This window comes from Arachis ipaensis, chromosome B1, assembly GCF_059453495.1.
Source record: "Arachis ipaensis isolate K30076 ecotype BB chromosome B1, ASM5945349v1, whole genome shotgun sequence".
In the NCBI taxonomy this organism is placed as follows: Eukaryota; Viridiplantae; Streptophyta; class Magnoliopsida; order Fabales; family Fabaceae; genus Arachis; species Arachis ipaensis.
In genome coordinates this window covers 35,015,524-35,034,585 of record NC_142436.1, presented here as the reverse complement: position 1 = coordinate 35,034,585, position 19,062 = coordinate 35,015,524, and positions in this window count along the sequence as shown.

The following is a 19,062-nucleotide window of genomic DNA, read 5'->3' as shown; positions in this document are numbered from 1 at the left end:
AGATTCTCTTTTTTGTCTGTAATTTATGCTAATTTATTTTTCTTTGTTTCTGAAAAAATTTTCTCGCAAAATCTGTCTGTATTTCTGTGGGATAAAATCTGTCAAAAATATATGTCTGTAATAAGTAGTTTTCAAGTAGTTGTTCTCACTTTCATTCTCTCTCTCTCTCTCTCTCTCTCTCTCTCTAAAGCTGTCTCTCCCTCTCTTTGGGCCTCCACACCTGCAACTGCGATGAGGACGACGACAACAGCAGGGCTCTGCCGGAGTTGTCCTTTAATCTCCTTTCTCTCCTTCCTTTCTTCTTCTCTTCCTTCACCCTCTCAACACTCTCTCTATTTATCTTCTCTATTTTTGTTCATTCTTTTAGATTGTAAGAGTGAGTGAGAAATGTTAGTGTGTGTGTGTGTGGCTAGGGTTAAAGAAAGAAAAATATCAAAAAGTGAATCTCACCGTCTTATTTATATATTTATTTATGTATTTATTTATTTTTCTAGTTAATATAAAGGGAATATATAATGATTGTGAAATTATAACTAAGAAATTAGTAATTACCTTCCGTAACATTATTCAAATCTGGAATTGGAAATGATAAGAAATTTGTTTAGGGTTGATTAATACAAGCTTTCTAGGACAAACTAAGAACTGCAGTATGCCAATTGATCCAATTCCAAGAGCAACATTTAAGAGAATAATAGAAGATTTTGCAAATATAGCTTAATCGATTGGTCAAGTTGCATTATAAGTTGAACCCAAATACCTAATTCACGACAACTATTAGAATATCACATCATTTAAAATTGCATATGTAACTAACGGCTATATAATGAATTATACCGGGTAAGTACATCTGCATTATAAATAGCCACCTAGGAAGTTTATTGTATGATTTCTTTCAATCTACGCATATTCTAGTGATTACCTTCTGCTTTGCAAGCCATACCTTTTCTATAGAATACTTTGTAACCAAAGTGGTTCTCAACAGATCCTTGCAGAACTCTTATGCTAATGGTTGGATCTGGTTTTACCATTGTAAAAATCTATTGAGCTATCACTTTCGAATCCAACCTTCGATGGTCCTACCCCGTTGATATTTGTATACAAGAATGAGGACCATTATATCTTCTCACTTCCTATTTTTTTATCTTTGGCAATAGAAAATGTGTATACTCCATTAACAACCTGTTCTAAATTGAGTACAGAGCACAACATACTTCAAATGGTCACTCTCTAATATCTTATACTCGACAACCCTCCTGATGTTATATGTCTTAACTGTCATAAGAATTTCTTCCTTGTTCTCAAACTATTTCCTGACCTTGAACTCATTGTTCGGATCATCATCAGGATCTCCCTAGCAAGAACTACAATACTAATTCATTACCTCAAAATTCAATGTGGAAAAGTGAATGGGATCATCATACTGTTGAAAAATAGCAGGCTGGGTCAGTACGAGTTATGAGTATGTGAAGTAGTTAATCTCTTCCTCCTTGTCATCAGGTATATCCTCGAGGTCAACCTCTATCTCCTCACTATCAGATACAAGGTCAATTTGATATCGATCATTAGGTCTCTAATTAGAGTACCCTCATGGATTTCAAAATTGGCTTGCAACATGTCCTATGGCGGTGCGTTCGAATCTGGATTAGACTCCTAATGCTACCCTCAGGTGACATGTTTATATAAATCATTGATAAACCACTATTTTATGGTTTATCTTGTGCTGATTTGAGTGGCTTTTATCAAGTCTTTACACACTTAATCATACTATTTGCATGATTTTACAATTCCTTCCTAGTTTTGTTCTATGATTGAAAACTTGCTTTCTAAGCCTTTAATTTGTGTATTTTAACTCCCCTTTATACCATTCGATGCCGTGATCTGTGTGTTAAGTGTTTCAGGCTTTATAATGCAGGAATGACTTAGAGGATGGAGAGGAAGCTTGCAAAAATAGAAGGAACACAAGAAATAAAGGAGATAACCAGCGAGCATCGACGCGCACGCATGGCTCACGCGTGCGCGTGATCTGGAGATTTTCACAGCGACGCGTGCTCGTACCTGACGCGTACGCATGGATGCAAGATTGCACGGCAACGCGTGCGCGTAACTAACACGCACGCGTGACTTGCGAAGATGACCACCGACGCGTATGCATAACTGACGCGTACGCGTGACATGCGCAATCTGCAGAAGTTGCAGAAAATGTTGGGGGCAATTTTGGGCCGAGTCTGGACCCAGTTCCCGACCCAGAAACACAGACTAGAGTCAGGAGACAGCAGAGACTCAACACACATTCACATTACGCATAGTTTTAGTTTTTTTGGGAATCTTTGAGAGAAATTACTACTTCCTATAGGTTTCCTTTACATTAATAGATTTCTAGTTTTATGCTTTTGCTTTTGGATATTGAGAAGAGTCATTACCTCCGTTGAAGTTTCTACTAGTCTAGTTTGCTTTTTTATTCATTTACTCTTTTGATTACTTATTAACCCTGTTCAGATACGTATGTTGCAATTTGGGATTTATTAATGCAAAGAACTATTTTTACTTTTAATTAATTTTTAGTTATTGTTTATCATGTCTTCCTTTTATTCCCTTTTTAATTCTATTTAAGTAATTTCCATGTCAATGGAGTAGACTCCCAACTTGACTTGAGGGTTGATTAAGAGGAGACCCTAGAGTTGGAATGCTCAAGTGATTAGTTAAATTGGAAGTTGTTAGCTAACTTCCTGGTCTCTAACTCTAATCCTTCCTTAGGAGAGGATTAGGACCTGGGATTCAGAGTTGGTTAGTTAGTTGCTTGACTTTCCTTTATTCAGTAAAGGATAACTAAGTAGAACAATAACCTTTTACTATTACACTTGGGAAAATCCAATAAGGACAGAACTTCCAATTAATCTTCCCCCGGTCAAGGCTTTTATTTAATTGAATAACTTCTCTCATTAATTTTTATTGCTTCAAATTACTATCATTTAATTTTCTGTTCTCCAACTCTTAAAAACTCTCAGAAAATTCCTGACTAATAAAATAGCACTCTTTTGTCAACTCGTTGGGAGACGACCTGGGATTCCTACTCCTAATATTTTTATTCTAATTTTGTGACAACCCTTCTAAATTGATAAGCATATTTTTGTTGGTTAAGAACTGTACTCGCAACGTATTTCTTATATTAATTTCTTAATCGACTAATTTTCGCCACGTCAACCATCAATCTTCTAATATTTGTTTTGGCAGCCCCATTTTATTGGGCATCTGCAACATCTGAAGAACTCCCCTCACATAGATCAATTAGAAAAAAAAATAACTCCAACACATGGATTGTTGGATAATGATTGTGCCAACCTCTGATGAGTGCTATGTCTTCATCATCACGTAACCGGTACCTGTTTCAAAAAAGACATAATGACACTATCAATCCTCGAACACGACAAAATTGAAAATAAATTCTTACTACTAATTCGGTTGATTTACGTGTAGGTGATATGGCAGCACCTAGGAGGATTACTCTCCAGGAAGCAGGAGCTCCAGACTTTTACACTACAACCGTATCAAGCGCGTCACCCAAATCTGGCTACAGATTTTAAATTGAAGACTGCGCTAATCAATTTAATACCCAGGTTTCATGGCTTACCTGCTCAGGAGCCTATCAAGTACCTCATGGATTTTCTGACAGCCTGTTCTACTGTTAGGCGTCATGGTGCAGATGAAACTTCTATTCTGCTAATCGCCTTCCCGTTTTCTCTTGAAAGAAAGGCGAGGGAGTGGTACTACTCCCAACCTGAAGCAGTTGTTACCAACTGGGATACGCTCAGGAGAGAATTCTTGGAAAAATACTTTCCAGCTGAAGTCATAGATAGACTGAGAAAAGAGATCTCCTGCATTATTCAAGGCGAATCAGAGACTCTTTATGAGTATTGGGAGCGCTTCAGGAATCTTCTGGACGCATGCCCCCACCACATGATCGACAAGCTGGTGTTGATCAGCTACTTCACACAGGGCATGAAGTCTCAGGATAAGACTACATTGGATGGTGCGAGTAATGGTTCTCTGAAAAAGTACAAGACCGTGGATGAAGCGTGGCAACTGATCACTGATCTAGCAGAGTCTACTCGGAATGTCAGGCACAGAAACAACCATCTCAAGGCTGTTGCAGAGGTCTCCTCTAGTAGTGAAACTACTACTTTCACACAGGTTGTGTGTAAGATGACCAACCTACTGAAGCAGATACAGCTGAATCAACAACAACCTCAGCCTCCCTGATAAACTCCTATTTTATGATTCATCTTGTGCTCAAATTGAATGTTTTTATCAATTCTTCACCCACTTATTCATATGAATTGCATGGTTTTACTTTTCCTTTCTTATTATGTGATAAGTGTGAAAACATGTTTCCTATGCTTTAAAAGTATTAATTTTAATTATCATTTATTACCATTCGATGCCGTGATTTGTGTGTTAAGTATTTTCAGGTCTCATAGGGCAGGAATGGCTTAAAGGACAGAAAGAAAACATACAAAAATAGAAGGAAAGCACAAAAATGGAGTTTTTGAAGAAAAGGCAGCAACACTGACGCATGGATGACGCGGACGCGTGCCTAGCGCGAAATGGCATAGACGTGAACGCGTGACTGACGCGGACGCATGCCTTGAACATAACACAATTGACGCATACGCGTGACCCACGCGCTCGCGTGACAGACGCCACGTATAGGAATCTGCAGAAAATGCCCCCAGCGATTTCTGGACCCTTTTTCGACCTAATTCCAAATCCAGAAACACAGAATATAAGTCAGAGAATGGAGGAATCAAACAACAACTTAGAGACAATTTTTACAACATTAATAATTCACACTTTTATGTTTTAGATGTAGTTTTAGAGAGAGAGGCTCTCTCCTCTCTCTTAAGTTTTAGGATTAGGATTCCTTTTATTTTATGATTACTACTTCAATGCCAGGTTCAATATTTCTTTTAATTTTTGTTTCTCTTCTACTTTTATTTATTTCAATGCTTTTACTTGTTAATGTTCCAATTTGGCTTATGAACCTTTTCACGCTAAGATTTGAATATTCTATTTAATATAATTTGAGGTATTTCAGATTAATGATTTTATATTCTATTCATGATGCTTTCAATTTAATTTAGATTTATTCCCCTTTTGGCTTTGGTTAAGTAATTGGTAACACTTGAGTTATCAAACTCAGTAGTTGATTGAAAATTAGGATTGCTGATTAAGTTGAATTCCTCTATAGCTAGTCTTTCCATAGGAGTTGACTAGAACTGAGGAATCAAGTTAATTAGTCCACTTGACTTTTCTTATTTAGTAAGGACTAACTAAGTGGGAGCAATAACAATTCTCATCACACCTGATAAGGATAACTAGGATAGAAATTCCAATTCTTATACCTTGCCAAGAGATTTTATTATTATCAATCTATTTTTTTTGTCATTTAAATTACTTGCCCCTTATTTCAAAAACCCAAAAAAACATACAATTTTCCATAACCAATAATAAATCATACTTCCCTGTAATTCCTTGAGAGACGACCCGAGGTTTGAATACTTTGGTTATAAATTTTATTGGATTTTGTTACTTGTGACAACCAAAGTTTTTGTACGGAAGGATTATTGCTTGGTTTAGAAACTATACTTGCAACGAGAATTTATTGTGAATTCTAAACCATCAATCTTAAGTTCGTCACTCCCCCACCACAACAAAGTCAACAGTTGGTTCCTCAAAGAGTATGCGGAATATGTGTTGATTATACTCATTACACTGATGAGTGTCCGCAGCTCCAACAAGAAGACAACACCTTGGCAGCCACTCATAATTTCTATGACCGCCCGAATCAAGGATACAATCAACAAGGCGACAATTACAACCAAGGTGGAAATTACAATCAAGGTTGGCAAGACAACTCCAACCAGGGATGGAGAGATAATTCCAACCAAGGATGGAGGGACAACTACAACAAGGGAGGCAGAGACAACAATGGAAATCAGAGGTGGAACAACAACAACAGACAGCAGAACAAAAACCAGCCTTACAGAGCACCTCACCAAAGGCAGTCCCAAGCGCCTCAGAATAACCAACAGCAGGTCCCCCAAATCGCTTACCCATCTTCCTCTGCCAATGATGAGTTGCTTCACTCTCTTGCACAAAGACAAACGACCATGGAAAACACACTCACTGGTCTGACCTCTACCATACAAGCTCTCGTCTCTCAGATGGGATCGTCGAGTACCTCCAACACTCAACCTTCAAGCTCCAGTGCAATTCCTTCTCAACCTATACACAACCCCAAAGGTGACATCAATACCATCACTTTGAGGTCTGGAACCACACTGCAAGAGAGGAATCATGAAGAGCCAAGCTCAAATGAGAACATTCAAGCGCAAGATGTTGTTGAGGTAGAAGATGGTGAAGAAGAAGATGTAGTGCACAACTTGGTTGAAGAAGAAGCAGCTCAACCAAGGAATGGAGCATCAAGGGACGTAGAAGCTGCAAGTGGCGCCATTCCTATTCCATTTCCACACCTTGCTAGGAAGCGCAGAAAGCAGATGGAACTAGACCCTAAAATGGTAGAAATATTCAAAAAGGTTGAGGTAACCATTCCACTTTTTGATGCCATTCAGTAGGTACCTAAATATGCTAAATTTCTAAAGGATTTGTGCATGCATAAAGATAAATTACAAAATTTAGAAACTATTCCTCTAGGTAGTTCCATTTCTGCTTTAGTGGGTGATATACCTGAAAAATGTAGTGACCCAGGTCCATGCATGGTCACTATTACTATAGATGGTGTGAAATTTTCTGACTATATGTGTGATTTAGGAGCGTGTGTTAGTATAATGCCATTGTCTATATATGATGCTTTGAGGCTCCCTCCCTTAAAAAGGTTGGCAGCTCATTTTGTTTTGGCAGATAAAAGTATTATCTCTGTGGTTGGAATTACTAAGGACGTGCTGGTGAGCATTAAGGGGCTCACATTTCCTATTGATTTCTATATCTTGGAGATGCCCCCTAGTGACTCAGGAAGACCATCATCCATCCTGATTGGAAGGCCATTCCTGAAAACTTCAAAGTTCAAGCTGGATGCCTTCTCAGGGACTTATTCTTTTGAGATAAATGGCAGGGCAGTAAGCTTCAATTTGGATGAAGCTATAACGCATCCCCCTGAAGATCATTCCATCTTCCAATGCGACATCATTGATGAGATTGTTGCTATAGTTCACCAAGAAGAAGTAGAAGAAATGCACATGGAGTAAGATACAAGTGTGGGAAAACCCCCTGAACACAATGAGGACACTTTGCCATTATCACTAGCTCCAGATGATCAAGTGTCTAACCATGAGCAGAAAATGGAGTTAAAGCCCCTTCCACCCCCACCTCAAGTATGCTTACCTTGAGGACAATCAGAAGCTCCCAGTTATTATTGGAAGGAAACTTACATCCCAACAGGAGGAGCAATTGCTTAGTATGCTGAGAAGACACAAGAAAGCAATTGGGTGGAGCTTGGCAGATATAGTAGGAATCAACCCTCAAGTTTGTGAGCACAGAATATTTTTGGAAGAGGGAGCAAGGCATGTCCATCAACTCCAAAGAAGACTGAATCCCACCATCTTGGAGGTTGTCAAGAAGGAAGTGACCAGACTGTTGGAAGCTGATATTATCTACCCCATCTCAGATAGTGAATGGGTCAGCCCAGTACAAGTGGTGCCCAAGAAGTCTGGAGTCACAATAGTGAAGAATGAGCATGGAGAGCTTGATAAACCCATATTTTATGATATACTTTGTGCCTAATTTAAGTGATTTATTCAATTCTTCACTCACTTATTCATATAAATTGCATGGTTTTACTTTCCCTTCCTTATTATGTGATGTATGTTAAAAACATGTTTCCTATGCCTTAAAATTAATTATTTTAATTACCCTTTACTTCCATTCGATGCCGTGATTCGTGTGTTGAGTAGTTTCAGATCTTCTAAGGCAGGAATGACTTAAAGGATGGAAAGGAAACATACAAAAATGGAAGGAAAGCACAAAACAGAGTTTTTGAAGAAACTGGAAGCGACGCGATCGCATGGACGACGCGGCCGCATGCTAGCGCGAAAAGGCACTGACGCGACCGTGTGATTGACGCGGACGCATGATTGAAGCGACTGCGTGGCAAGGAAAACTCCAAATGACGTGACCGCGTGACCCACGCGGACGCATGATAGAGGCCACGCACCAAAAAGTACAGAAAATGCACCCAACGATTTCTGAAGCCCTTTTTGGCCCAAATCCAAGTCCAGAAGGCACAGATCAGAGGTTATGAAGTGGGAGAATGCATCTATTCAAAGGAGAGTCTCCAATTAGTTACTATTCATGAATTAGATATAGTTTTGAGGGAGAGGTTCTCTCCTCTCTCTTTTAGGATTTAGAATTAGGATTTTTTGCTTTCAGGATTATCTTTTTATCAGGTTCAACATTCCTTTTTATTTATTTTCTCAATTTAATTTATGAATTATTTTATGTTACAGATTATTCTTTGAATTAATGTTATTTGAGGTATTTCAGTTTATGATTGCTTTCTTTTATTTATATTACTGTTGCTTCCAATCTGAAGACATTTTTATTCCAGTAGATTAATTTTTTCCCTTTTGGTCTTGGTTAAGAAATCAGTAACTCAGGAGTTATCAAACTCAACATGATTGATAATTGTTATCTTTGCTAATTGAATTGAACTTCAATAATCCCAATCTTTCCTTAGGGATTAACTAGGATTTGAAGATCAAACTAATTAGTCACTTGACCTCTCTTTGCTTTAAGTAAAGGCTAACTAAGTGGAATTAAGATTCAATCTTCATCATCATTGATAAGGATAACTGGGATAGGACTTCTAATTTCTCATACCTTGCCAAAAGTTTATTTTACAGTCATTTATTTATTTTACAGTCTTTACTTATTTTAATTGCAATTTAAATTACTTGTTCCTCATCTTCAAAACCCCAATTTACAATCTTCATAACCAATAATAAGAATATACTTCCCTGCAGTTCCTTGAGAAGACGACCCGAGGTTTAAATACTTTGGTTATCAATTTTTTAAGGGGTTTGTTACTTGTGACAACCAAAACGTTTGTAAGAAAGGTTGATTGATTGGTTTAGTAACTATACTTGCAACGAGAGTTTACTATAACTTCTAAACCATCAATCTTCAGTTCTTCAAAATGGCGCCATTGCCGGGGAACTGCAATCGTGTGCCTTATTATTGGTTATTATAAATATTTTTCTTTTACTTGTTTATTTGTCTTTATTTTCCCCTTTTATTTTTATTATCTACTATGAATTCTCACCCCTCTCGCTTTGAGTTTGGTTCTAATATTGTTGAAAGGAGTAAAAGTTATAACAGGAACATGCATCAAGGTCAGAGCAATCAACGATGGATGGAGCCAAGAGGATCTGATCAACCCTTTAGGCAACAACGCCCTCCAAGATATCATGGACAAAGACCATTCTACAATGTATACCAAGCCAATAGACATGTTGGACAACCTTGTAGTTACCAACAAGCCCCACCCTATGCTTATAGGCCATCCTCTCAACATAACTTCGCACCACCACACTCACAAGCTCCTTTTTACCATTCACTACCATATGATCCTCATTTACCCAAATTCCAATCCAATTACTCCCAAATACCACCACTTTCCCATATATCACGTCCAAATCTATCACCCCAAGAATCAAAAGTTCGCCTCAAGGAAACAGTAGATCAACTTCAAACAACCCTTCATCAATTGGAGCAGGCAGTAAGTTTATTATCTTCTAGACATTCGAACATTCAAGGACCTCCCACAGCCCCATATGGACAATCTAAAGAAGAACGTAGCATGAAGGAGATACTAGAAACTCCAGTGAACAGAACAGGGCATGACTTCGTACTGGAACAAGTAGAGGAAGTTGTCATTGTAAACGAAGAAGAGTTGGTTGAAGACTTAGGAGACGCTGAACTTCCATGGGAATCCAGAGTTATGGTGAATTCTGTCAAAAACGTTACAATTGATGCTAAGGAGGATAGTGCACAACTCCCAAAGCAAGTCTTTTATGAAGAACTAGACGGAATAATCCAAGAAGAAAGATTCCTTGATGATGATAATCTCAAGTCAAGTTCTCCCAGTAGTAAACTTGCATCAGCAAGTGAATTCTCTGAGATCGAAGAATCTTCCCCAAGTGAATACGAAGATGATGCGGAGGTAGATTTCTCTCAACCTTTCGTTTATGACTTAAGTGACGAGGAAGACATAGAAAGCTTTGATCAGGACATGGATGCAATTGAAGAAGTCTGCAAGGAAGTGAAGAAATTCACAGAAGAGCACAAGGGAGTAGAACTCACAGAACCACTGGAAACACCTACCCCAAGGCCATTTCCACCCAATACAAGCTTCAAGTGGGTACAATCCTTAACCTTTAGCTTTATTTTCCCACTTGAATATGGTTTGCTTAAAATAGATGGCCAGCTTAGAGCTCTCTGCGGCTTTAAGAGTAAGAGGGAATTGGCTCGCACTCAGAGCTGGTGCACAAGGTTCAATAAGGTTCCACGCTTCAATTCGAAGTGCACGGATTGGCATCATGATCAATCAAATGGATCTCGGAAAATGTTTGGTCACCTTGGTGAGAATCTAATTTCTAAACCGCCCGGATGGAAAAATATAGATCAAGACGGAGGCGGATTTAAAAGCAAAGTTTGGGATCCTGGAATTTATTCTGACATTTGTCACCCTGGGAGCCTGAGAATCTGTTTGAAGCTGCTTAGAAGCTTTACATGCCTAGTTTGGGACCTCGGAGGCTATTGGCATTCCAAGCATTGGTGAAGATTTCTGGATGAATTTAAGCACAAGCCGCCATAACAGGAAGCTCATCCAATGTCCAACTTAAGGACTTTAACTAAAAGTGCTAGGTGGGAGACAACCCACCATGGTATGGTCGTTTCTTTTTCAGTTTTATTTCGTGTTATTTATTTTTATTTCCTTTTCAATTGAACCTGAATATTATTCATTCGCATTGCACACTGCATAATTGCATACCTGCATAAAAAAAAAGGTGTGCGACGCGACCGCATCACTCATGCGACCGCGTCAGTTGCGAAAAAAACTTCCCACACGTCCGCGTCATTCACGCGGCCGCGTGACCTGGAAATCGGCGTAAGGATCCAACGCCCAGAAAGTTAGACTGGAATCGTACGGCTGTTGTGCGCTTCGCACAAAACAACCCACGCAGTCGCGTCTCTGACGCGATCGCGTCTCTGGCGCGATCGTGTCACTTGCACAACACCCATCCCACGCGAAAGCATGAGCGACGCGATCGCGTCGCGTGGATTGCCCACCACCCCAGAGGAGACAGAGAGTCGCGGTGAAACGACGCTGGTATTGTGCGTTTCGCACGATTTCCAGTGACGCGATCGCCTGCCTCACGCGATCGCGTCATTCATTATTTACCCATTCCATGCAATCGCATCACTCACGCGATCGCGTCGACCCGCATTTCACCCCAGCCACGCGACCGCGTGCCCCACGCGATCGCGTGGATTCAAATTCCATAACCCCCCTGTCACGCGAACCCTACCCATTCGCGCCCCCCCCCCCCAGCTCCTTCTCCTTCCTCTCTTCTCTCCAACCAACCACCACCAACTTCCAGCCACCACCACTGACCACCGCCACCCCTATCGACCACCCAGAACCCACCGCCACGCCACCCCCTTCCCCATTCCCCCTCTTTCTTCTTCTTCTTTCCTCTTCTTCCCTCCACCACCACTGCCCCCCTCCGCGACCACCACACCCACCGCGCTGCCATCACCCCACGCCTCTAGCCGCCACTACCACCATCCCCCAGCCACCTCTCTGCCCCCACCTTCTTTTATACGCCTTCCAGGTTCCGCCAAATGCCACCTTTCTTTCAATTCCTAGTTAATTACATATTTTTCTATTTATATTCATATTTAGGCTAGTTAGATATGCATGTTGTAGTGGATTCTAGGTGGTTAGGTAGCGTAGGATGTGGTTACTGGATTTAGGCCTGATTAATTGCGCTGTTCTTGCTACCTGTTTTATTAATTTCGCAATTCTGTTGTTACTGTTAGTATTGTTCATATGCTGTAATTTCTTATTTCCTGTTGCTCTTTACACTGCTTTTCCATGTTCATATTCCTTATATGTAATTGCAGCTATATTTTTGTTTCATATAAACTGTCCTGCTTACTATCTATTTTCCGGGAACATCCAATTTTAGCTGGAATGCTGCCCAATTTTCTGTAAACTATTTCGTTTCCATTCATGTCTTGGTTTTGGCACTTTGAACTCTACTTTACTCTGCTTTTACCAGACCACTTCATGAATACCAAGGCAAGCTTTCTTATTCTTTTTGATTTCCTGGTTCATAATCTGCTTTTTTGATGTTTAGCTTCTAATTTTTGATTTATCATCAACCTGATTCCCTTGTTTGGATATGAGTTAACTGTAGCTTCTAATTGAGAATGCTTGTTACTTAGAAAAGGATCATCATGCCACTTACTCTAACCCACTTTTTCCTAATTCACTAATTTTAACCTCCTAAACTCTTTTTTTTTTCATTCCTAACCAACCTAACCTTTCAAAACATCTCTTCTGGTTTTTCACTATTCTCTTTAACCTTCTAACCAAGGCATGATGATAATTTTTCCTAACTAACATGTTTCTAATACATTTTGGATTGTGAATTTTTCTTCTCAGTTTTCTAATTCCTATACAATCCTTAATGCACATTTACTTAACTCATTTTCATTACTCCACTGCTCCGTTGCCACTATATGCTTATTTTGTGATTTGCCTACTTGTTTTTCTACTTTTATTATATCCTGGTTTTCTATTTTTCAGGATGTCTGACACCCAAAGAAAAGGAAAGGGAAAGGCAACAACTGGCAAACGGAAAAGAGAAGAATCCTCCATGTCCATCCTGGACATCATGCATGATGACTCCTGGCGGGAGAAACACTTTACCCGCAGGAAAAGGCTGACCACCATGCCTAAGGGAATCAAGAGGACATACTTGAACGATGAGGCTCGGCTATGGCATCAGAATCCTAAGCAACTTTATTATGCCGAGTACTCACGAGTCCGAGCTACCTGCCGCTATGATCACCCTCCTATGGTGTGTGATGGAGGGTAAGGACTTGTACCTACCACGCTTTATTCGGTACTACATGGCTAGGGTCCACGTCCGAGGCACTCTCCCCTTTCCATATCTGATTACACAGCTTGGCCGTCGAGCTGACGTACCTTGGGAGGATGTTGATGAGAAGCCACCTGCTGCAGAATGCAAGAAAATTATCCCTCACAGCAGGAACTTTCTGGCTTTGGGCTACAAACCTTTATTCCTCACTCCTACTGATGAGACAGCCATACCATCTGCCAACTCCTCTTCCTCTACAGCTACCCCTGCTACCACCACTGCACCTCCACCTGCCTCAGAACCAGTTTATCACTTAGTGCACCACCTGTTTCGGTAGCTAGACCAGGTGGAGCGCCGCAACCGGCGGCGATACGAGAGATCTGAGCGTCGCAGCAAGCGACGCTATGAGCACCTGAAGCTGATGATCCGTTCTGGCAGCGACATCCCCTCCGAGCCTGACACCCCATCAGAGCCATCTGAGGAGGAGGCGGATGATCACGAGGCGGAGACCCATCCCCAGGGAGAGGCTGAGCAGGCAGGCACGGAGCAGGCTGCATCACAGCAGGAGGCCCCACCTCAGATTCAGGCTGCAGATCCAGAGATCCCGATTCAGTTAGCACCTCCTCTGCAGCAGGCATATCCTTAGACCACCACCACAGAGACTCTGGCTACCCATCCTTCCAGTGATAACACCCCTTCACACCCTGCTTGAGTGAGCATCAGGGACCATGCTTCATTTTAAGTGTGGGGAGGTCGCCATCTCTGGCATATTTTTTTTGGTGAACCACTACTGACTCTTTTACTTTATTTTGTTACTTTTCTATATTTTTTTCTTTTTATTTTTATTTTCTCAGTATTTATACATTGCTATTTTCATGTATTTTTACTATATTTCTGCATGTTACACTTTAGTTCATATTTTAGCCATTTAGTTTAGTTACAATTCTAACTTATTAGTTATAGAAAATGTGGATTAATTAGTATAGTTTACCCTTTTTAGCATAAGATAACTTAGTTCAAATTGAAAATATAAAAAGGAAGTAAACTAGAGACTTTGACAGAATAAAAACAACCCACACCTTGTATATATAGCATTACATGTTAGTTAGTTAACAACATTTCATCAAGGAGAAACACTAGAACTTTAAAGCCACCTTAAGATTTACATTGAGAACAATGGGAACTCTCAATTTTTACTTGCTTGACATATATAACTGATATATGATTTTTGAGTTAGAGAACACACAGCCTGTGAGTTTTGAGCTTAATTGTATGGTTACATTCAAACCATAATTTTTATTCCTGTGTGTTCCGCCCTTCTTATTTATTCTGGTGTTCTTTACTTTGTTTTAATCTATATGTCCGATTATAGAATATAGATACATACCAAGAAAGTGATTGAGGCCATTGTTTGATTCTAGCTCACTATTCCCAAATTAGCCTACCTTTTACATCACCCTTGTTAGCCCCCTTGAGCCTTTAATTTCCCTCTTGTTTTATAACCACATTACTAGCCTTAAGCAGAAAAATAAAATAAAAATCCCAAGTTGAATCCTTGGTTAGGTTAAGATAGAAAGTGTGTATTGTTTAAGTGTGAAAAACTATTGGGAACATGGATGATAAAAACAAAGGGTAGAAAGTTAAAAAGAATAAATAATTCAAAATAAAAATTTTAGGAAGCATGCTCATGTGAAATCAAAATAATTGAATTACCATGTGCATTAAAAAAAATTTTCAGTATTTGAATAAAGGGGATACAAAAGAATTCCCCAAATGCAAAATAAAGCAAATGCACATAGGACAAAATTAAAACTAATGCATGAGCATGTAACATAAAAAGTGGGAAAAATATGGGAAAATAGGTAAAGAAGCTTTGCTTTACAAAATATGTATGTTAGGTGAGATCTTAGACTAATCAAGGATTCACTTAATTAGCTCACTTAGCCTTATACATATACCCTTACCTTTACCTTGGCCCCATTACAGCCTTAATTAAAGACCTCATGATTTTTTTATGCCTATATTCTATAATTGTTGATTGGTTATATGAAGAACAAAGTTATAGAAAGTAAGGATAAAAAGAAGAATAGAGTGATTAACCCAATAAACACTGAGTGGCTAGAGAGTAAACACAAAATCCAGTGAGGGTTCAATAGCTAATCAACATATATCTCTGCTTAAATTATTAATTGTCTTGCAAAATTGTAAAATGTTTTTCTCTCCCATCTCAATTGCAAGGGTACTTTATCACTATCTAAGGTTTGGCTATATACATAAGACTCCTTGAGAATGTGAATTAATTCAACTACATGTAAGCTTTATACACAAGGGAATAACAAATTGGAATTGCATGATTCATTTAGGTAGTTCCATTTAGAATAGATTGCATTGCATGAGATTCCACCACTTCATCCTTACCTTACTCTTTATCTTGGATCTAGCATGAGGACATGCTATTGTTTAAGTGTGAGGAGGTTGATAAACCCATATTTTATGATATACTTTGTGCCTAATTTAAGTGATTTATTCAATCCTTCACTCACTTATTCATATAAATTGCATGGTTTTACTTTTCCTTCCTTATTATGTGATGTATGTGAAAAACATGTTTCCTATGCCTTAAAATTAATTATTTTAATTACCCTTTACTTCCATTCGATGCCGTGATTCGTGTGTTGAGTAGTTTCAGATCTTCTAAGGCAGGAATGACATAAAGGATGGAAAGAAAACATACAAAAATGGAAGGAAAGCACAAAACGGAGTTTTTGAAGAAACTGGAAGCGACGCGATCGCATGGACGACGTGGTCGCATGCCAGCGCGAAATGGCACTGACGCAACTGCGTGATTGACGCGATCGCGCGCTTTAAGCAAAATGCATATGACGCGGACGCATGATTGAAGCGACCGCGTGGCAAGGAAAACTCCAAATAACGCGACCGCGTGACCCACGCGGACGCGTGATAGAGGCCACGCACAAGAAAGTACAGAAAATGCACCCAGCGATTTCTGAAGCCCTTTTTGGCCCAAATCCAAGTCCAGAAGGCACAGATCAGAGGTTATGAAGTGGGAGAATGCATCCATTCAAAGGAGAGTCTCCAATTAGTTACTATTCATGAATTAGATGTAGTTTTGAGGGAGAGGTTCTCTCTTCTATCTTTTAGGATTTAGAATTAGGATTTCTTTTGCTTTCAGGATTATCTTTTTATCAGGTTCAACATTCCTTTTTATTTATTTTCTCAATTTAATTTATGAATTCTTTTATGTTACAGATTATTCTTTGAATTAATGTTATTTGAGGTATTTCAGTTTATGATTGCTTTCTTTTGTTTATATTACTGTTGCTTCCAATCTGAAGACATTTTTATTCCAGTAGATTTATTTTTTTCCCTTTTGGTCTTGGTTAAGAAATCAATAACTCAGGAGTTATCAAACTCAACATGATTGATAATTGTTATCTTTGCTAATTGAATTGAACTTCAATAATCCCAATCTTTCTTTAGGGATTAACTAGGATTTGAAGATCAAACTAATTAGTCACTTGACCTCTCTTTGCTTTAAGTAAAGGCTAACTAAGTGGAATTAAGATTCAATCTTCATCATCATTGATAAGGATAACTGGGATAGGACTTCTAATTTCTCATACCTTGCCAAAAGTTTATTTTACAGTCATTTATTTATTTTACAGTCTTTACTTATTTTAATTGCAATTTAAATTACTTGTTCCTCATCTTCAAAACCCCAATTTACAATCTTCATAACCAATAATAAGAATATACTTCCCTGCAGTTCCTTGAGAAGACGACCCAAGGTTTAAATACTTCGGTTATCAATTTTTTAAGGGGTTTGTTACTTGTGACAACCAAAACGTTTGTAAGAAAGGTTGATTGCTTGGTTTAGTAACTATACTTGCAACGAGAGTTTACTATAACTTCTAAACCATCAATCTTCAGTTCTTCAGAGCTCATAGCAACTAGAATGCAGAATTCCTGGAGAGTGTGCATTGATTACAGGCGCCTCAACCAGGCTACTCGTAAGGATCACTACCCCCTGCCCTTCATTGATCAAATGCTGGATCGCCTGTCAGGTAAATCACATTACTACTTTTTAGATGGTTACACAGGCTATTTCCATATTCATATAGCTCCTAAAGATCAGGAAAATACTACTTTTACTTGCCCCTTTGGAACATATGCTTACAAGAGGATACCTTTTAGCTTATGTAATGCACCAGCTACTTTCCAAAGGTGCATGATGAGTCTTTTCTCTGATCTTATTGAGAGCTGTATGGAAGTTTTCATGGATGATTTCAGTTTATATGGTGATTCTTTTAATCTTTTCTTGGAGTTTAGCTAGAGTATTGGACAGGTGTGTTAGTTCAAACCTTGTTTTAAATTTTGAAAAGTGTCATTTTATGGTTAAATAAGGTATTGTTCTAGGACACGTTGTTTCTAATACAGGTATCTCTGTAGATCCAGCAAAGGTAAATGTCATTTCTAGTCTACCTTACCTCTCCTCCGTGAGGGAAGTCCGTTCGTTCCTTGGTCATGCAGGTTTCTACTGGAGATTCATCAAGGACTTCAGTAAGGTGGCATTACCTTTATCCAGACTGCTACAGAAGGATGTTGAGTCGAGCTGAGTGAGGACTGTATGGAAGCGTTCGATAAGCTGAAGATCGCCTTGACTCAAGCTCCAATTGTGAGAGGACCCGACTGGAGCCAGCCCTTTGAGATCATGTGTGATGCCTCCAACCATGCAGTAGGAGCGGAGCTGGCTCAGCGCGAAGGTAAGAATCCTTTCGTAATAGCTTATGCTTCCAAGACCTTAGACGCTGCTCAGTCTAATTACACTACCACTGAAAAAGAGCTTCTGGCTATTGTTTTTGCTCTGGATAAATTTCGAGCATATTTACTTGGCACTAAGGTGGTAGTGTACTCAGACCATGCAGCTCTAAAGTATTTATTAGCTAAAAAAGAGTCTAAACCAAGGTTAATACGTTGGATACTGTTGTTGCAAGAATTTGATTTAGAAATTAAGGATAGGAGTGGTTTCCAAAATTTAGTGGCAGACCACTTGAGTTGCCTTGAGCACATCAAGGATGACTCCACTCCTATCAATGATGCTTTTTCATTTGATATCTTGCATGCAGTATCTGCAGTAGTTCCTTGGTATGCACCTGTAGCTAATTATCTAATTAGCCATACTTTTCCTCCAAATTTTACTAAGCATAAGAGGGACAAGCTAAAAAGGAGTCCAAATATTATATATGGGACGATCCATATTTATGGAGGTATGGTGCTGACCAGATAATTAGAAGGTGTGTGCCTCAATCAGAATTCCAGTCCATTTTAGAGGCCTGCCACTCCTCTGAGAGTGGTGGACATTTTGGCCCTTAAAGAACAGCTAGAAAAATTTTAGACTGTGGATTCTGGTGGCCCACTCTTTTTAAAGATGCTACTGCCTTCTATAAATCTTGTCCCCATGCCAGAGGTTTGGTAATATATCCAAGAGGGATGAGATGCCCCAACAAATTATGTTGTTCTGTGAGATTTTTGATGTTTGGGGCATTGACTTCATGGGTCCGTTTCCAAACTCTAGCGGTTTCTTATATATATTGTTAGCTGTAGATTATGTTTCTAAATGGGTGGAAGCAATTCCTACCCGTACTGACGATGCTAACACTGTTGTCTCTTTTGTTAGAAACCATATTATTTGTCGCTTTGGATCACCACGAGCAATCGTGAGTGATCAAGGCACTCACTTTTGTAACAGGAGATTAACAGGCCTACTAAAGAGACATGGCATCATTCACAAGGTAGCTACAGCCTATCATCCCCAGACCAATGGGCAAGAAAAGGTGTCTAACAGAGAGATCAAGCG